Source organism: Tupaia chinensis, unplaced genomic scaffold (assembly GCF_000334495.1).
Source record: "Tupaia chinensis unplaced genomic scaffold, TupChi_1.0 Scaffold143603_1, whole genome shotgun sequence".
NCBI classification, from domain to species: Eukaryota; Metazoa; Chordata; class Mammalia; order Scandentia; family Tupaiidae; genus Tupaia; species Tupaia belangeri.
In genome coordinates, this window is record NW_006203449.1 from 56,426 (window position 1) to 61,252 (window position 4,827).

Sequence of the window (4,827 nt, forward strand, 5' to 3'; positions counted from 1 at the left end):
CTACAGAATCCTCTTGTAAGTTTGTCTCCCTTCATTGTGGAACACAATTGTCCTGGCAGTATCTAACAGATCTTGAGGCAAAATTTATGCATCTGTGTTACAAAGAAATGGCAAAAAGCTTAATTTCCTCACCCCCTTAATTTTCCATTACTCAGAACACAACTAAGTTATAAATAAGTTTCTAGAACATTCACTGACTCACATAAAAAGATCAGAGGAAAAAAAGTTTCTTCATGATTCTAAAGACTGTCAATGAGAAACTTTCCACACAGAAGGGGAAAAAATGACTGAGAAAAAAATTATATGTATAACATTGTTATTTTTCAGCTGGGCCAACTATATAAGCAATTAGTAAGCTGTTCGTTTCTCTGCTGTGCATTTATTCAAGTCCAGCAGTATCTATTGAAACCTTTAGATCTAATATTGGAACTTAAGATTGCTTTCCTAGCCTTTTGATTTTCTATTATCCAGAATTCCACCAGCTGATTATTAGTCTTCTGGGAATTTGAAATGCCCCTGATCAGAAAAACTTGAACTAGGAAATTTAGCAATAGAAAAACATGAATGGGAGAGGAAACAAGAAGGGGATATAAGAAATCTCCTTGCTTGTCTTGTTGGATCATGTCCTCACATGTAAGTCTGTTCATTTCACTCTCTCCCACAGGGCTTGACTGGCCTTTAGTGGTGGGATTGGGGTTGGTGGGGAGCGAGCCTGAGAGTCTTTATCTAACCATATTGGCATGCAAAGGGTTTTAGGTATGCCATGGCCTTTGCTATCTCATTTTCAAAACTCCTCTGGGTTATTAATAAGTACTAGAAAGTTCTAACACTGGTGGTTATAAAAAAGTAAAGCAGAAATAAAAAACGTTTAAAGTTATAAAGACATTAAACAAGACACTGACTACAGAAAAGAAAAAAAATGCTGGGAGAAAAGAGGGAATATGAAGTCCGTATAACTATTTCTCCTTCCCTATTTCCTTGCCTAGTCTGTTCCTCCACATTTGAATCCCAGGATATCTAAGAAGAAAGTTTTCTATCTACATAGGATCTGGGTCTCGAAGTTGCTATTTCCTTGATGTCAAGCTTTCACATCACCTGTAATTCTCTCAGTTGTTTAGTAATTGGGGAGGGGGGTGGTAGCAAATTCTGCTGACTTACCTTGAAAATAAAGACCAAATGAGAAAGTTTGACAGCAGTTTAAAATGACATGTTAACAGATACTTCACACACACACACAAAAACAAAACAAAACAAAACAAAACGAATTGAACAAGGAAGAAAGGAAAGAGAAGTAAGTTTCTCTGTTGTATTTATCAATTGGTTCAATTTAACTTGCCTGCACTGAGTTCATGTTTCCACCTGAACTTTCCTAATTTAGCAATTAAACATAGCCAGTAAAGTTGTGTTTAAATCTCCTTCAGTGCTGGGAGTTCCGGGCTTGGGATGTGTACCACTGTAACAACTTACCCTTCTGTTATCAAAATTCCATGAAGTTATTACTGATTTTTTGGAAAGTTCAAACTCTGTCAATCACATCAAAAGTAAATAAATATTTTTTAAAAACGTGTTCCCTATTGAAGTCTCTAAATAGAAAGTAAAAAGGAGTGGGGGAAAAAAAAGCATTGCTAAAATATCAATACATTTCTGTTTTTCAGCTAGTCCACCTTCAGGGTCCAGTGGTAAGCTCACTTTGCTTTTCTACAATTTTCTGTTGCTCTTGTTCTCTACGAGACTGAGGGACCTGTCCCTGTCCTGCTCACGTCTCACTCTGTGTGCAGAAACTCAAGGCTTCAACTTCCCTTTGCCTTCTGTTCATTCAGCTCTTCCTTCTGAAGGAAGCTTACAGTTACTTAATTTCAAATACCTATTTACTTAGCACATCCTGTAAGAACTATAGAGCTGCTTTAATTACATTATCCCATTTAATCCTTAGAGTAACATCATCAACCCTTTTTAAGGACGAGGCCAAATACTTGCCTAAGAATGTTTGGTTATTAAACCATAATTTGAACCTAAAACTGTGTTATTACTAAGCTTCTCTCCTTACATAAATATGTCTCCCTAAAAGGAACCTTGCTCCTTTCAAACAAATCTCCACTGATATCTAATTTGGTTTTCTTTTAGGTTTGCCCCTGGCACCCATAAGTAAGTGTTTCATCTTCTTTCTGCTTGGGCTCTCTGTGACTCCCTTCAATTCATTCCTGTTAAGTTATTTGACTTTCTTAGTCCTCTATTTCATCCTTTTTGCCCAGATCCCCCTAGATTATAGGTCATTTAAGAAAATATTGATTAAAAGAAGTACTATGCTAGTATTTCTTTTTTTAAAATAGTTGAAATAATGGATGAAAGTTTATAAGTAAATTCAAGAACTGTCACTGAAAGACTTCTTTAAATCTCTTCAACTCATAAAATTTGTCAACATTTGATGTACTTATATAATTTTAAGGCAAACTCTATTTATGGTCAATTCATACTTTCTCCACATTGAACTTCTAAGCTAGTATTTCAGTAAAAAACTAAAGGATAGCATAAAATAACAGAAGTAGGCCTAATTTTTGAGAAAGAGGTAAATCCACAATGTAGTGATGTTCAAATGGAAAAAGACCTTGAGCATTCATTCCCTCAAAGACTGCAGAACTATTCAGAGGAAACAGAAGGATCCAGTGGTCGCTACTTAGGGCTAGACCCAAGGTTGTCTAGGTCCCGTAAATGAAGAGGACTTCTACGGGAATCCTACCTTTCACCTCACCGTTGCATCATTACTGCTTAATCTCACATCTAAGTCTGCACCGCAGCTAATCTTTAGGGTCATCTAGGACGCGTCCCTCTTACCTCACCCAAACCCTCCACTCACAGACATCAGAAAAATATACTAGATAATGTATGTTTTTTTTCTAGTTAAGAAAAATTAAATGGACTTTATTTATTTATTTGTTTTTTTAGTGATTTCCCAGAGAACCACAAGTAAGTTCTTTATTTCTCAGCTGGTTATATGTGGAGCCTCTTTCTTATATTAGATGTTTCTAAGTGCCGAAAACATTGAGACTCATGTTTCTCATATACCATTTGCTTCTACATTACCCAAAGCCTTCCAGCTTAGGACTACAAGACAATATTTTTTTAAAACTCATAACTATGAGGTCCCATTATTTTAGCTCTTTTTTTAAAAAGGTTTTTGCCTTAGTGCATGGGCACTCACCAGAGAGAGACAGAGAAAGGTAGAAAGAAAATGAGAAATCACTCCCTGAGGGCGTGGCCACGCTGCAATCCCTTCTCCTCCACTCTTCTCCCGGGATCTTTGGCACACATACACATGCACCTGACATGATTTTGAAACCACCAGGTCCAGGACTCAAACCACAGCTGACCATGTGGGAGTCCAGTGACATAACCACTATGCCACCTGTTGGCTCCTATTTTAGTTCTTAACTCAGTTTCCCAAGTAACAGATGTCAACAGTGATTCAATATTTAAACTAGTTTGAGCACCAGCAACGGTTACATTTCACATAGAATTCATGAAGACACTTTTCGCATTATGTTCTGATTTTCCAGACTGCAAATCTGGTTTTCCTACCTAGGTTACAAGTGATTTTTTAGCAACCCCAATCAATATTCCTTGGTATTTCTTAAACTGAAATTAAACCATATTAATATTAAAACCCAAAGTTCTTGTCAAAGCTAAAAAAATCAGGGAACCAGCAGTTAACGTAATGGCTATGTCACTGGACTCCCACATAGTCGACCGCGGTTTGCGTCCCAGACCCGGTGGCTTAAAACTCACGCTGGGCGCGTGTGCTTGCGTGCCCAAGATCCCAACAGGAGAGTGGAGGAGAAGGGATTGCAATGTGACCATCCCCCCTGGGGGGTGATTTCTTGCTTTCTGTCTCTATGTCTCTGTCTGTCTGTCTGGAGAGCACACGCACCCTGTAAAAGAAAGGAATGTGCAGGGAGACCTTAGGACACGAGCCTGGGACCTTGCCATATGGCTTCAGTGGAGTTAGGTATTGCATTACTGCTGCATCATTGGGGCTGTGTGAATTTCCCAAACACAACAGATATTTGGATTACTCTGACAGATTCTATTAAATTCTGACCTTATTTTTATAATAACATTTTAACAATTTCAATAATATTAGGTCATCAGAAAAGTCATGACATATTTTTAATGCTGTTCTATGCAAAAATGTGTCATGACTTTTCTGATGACCCAATATTAGACCAGAAGTCTTGGTATTTGAGGGAGGGGAATTGGGGCTGATAACAGAATAAGCTGGTGTTCTTCCGAAGTCCCCATCCACACATCCTTTTTTGAATGGAAATAGGCCAGTCAGCTAAATATTCTCACTGCACAGAAGAACATTCAGAGTCCTTGGTCCAGACCCAGGGATGAGGCTGGTAACTCTAGGTTCATATTTAGACACAAGCTCTATAATTAGGAACAGAGACCAAGACTGACCTGAGGCCAGCAGAAACCATTATTGGTCTTACAGAGAAAAGTTATAAGCCAGAATCCAAATTGAATGAATAGTATCAGAGAAGATGGACATGAAAGATATGTAAAACGCAAGAACCAAGGGTTTGGAAAGAGAAAAAAGGATATGCCAAAGTAACGATGGAATACACCACCTTGTTTTTGGCTGGCTTAGTCTTGGCTTGTAATTTTTTAATTGCCAGCAGGAAAGCGAGATTACCAGAGAAGAATGAAGAGTTGATGGGGCAGAGGAGAAAGCACCCTAGTGGGGCATGGTGACACTGCAATCTCTTCTCCATTTCTCCATCCTGTCAGGATCTTGGGCATGCATGCACACATACCTGACATGTTTTT

At 38.3% G+C, this 4,827-nt stretch overlaps 1 long non-coding RNA gene across 1 annotated transcript in view; it reads left to right on the forward strand.

The window, feature by feature from the left end:
* The window catches only part of LOC114005277 (uncharacterized), an 11,016-nt gene continuing 6,189 nt past the window's right edge, over positions 1 to 4,827 (forward strand). Inside the window, exons 1-4 of the long non-coding RNA XR_003547156.1 lie at positions 1 to 15; positions 1,656 to 1,679; positions 2,125 to 2,145; positions 2,944 to 2,964. This is a non-coding gene — a long non-coding RNA (uncharacterized LOC114005277). The remainder of the gene's footprint in view (positions 16 to 1,655; positions 1,680 to 2,124; positions 2,146 to 2,943; positions 2,965 to 4,827) is intronic.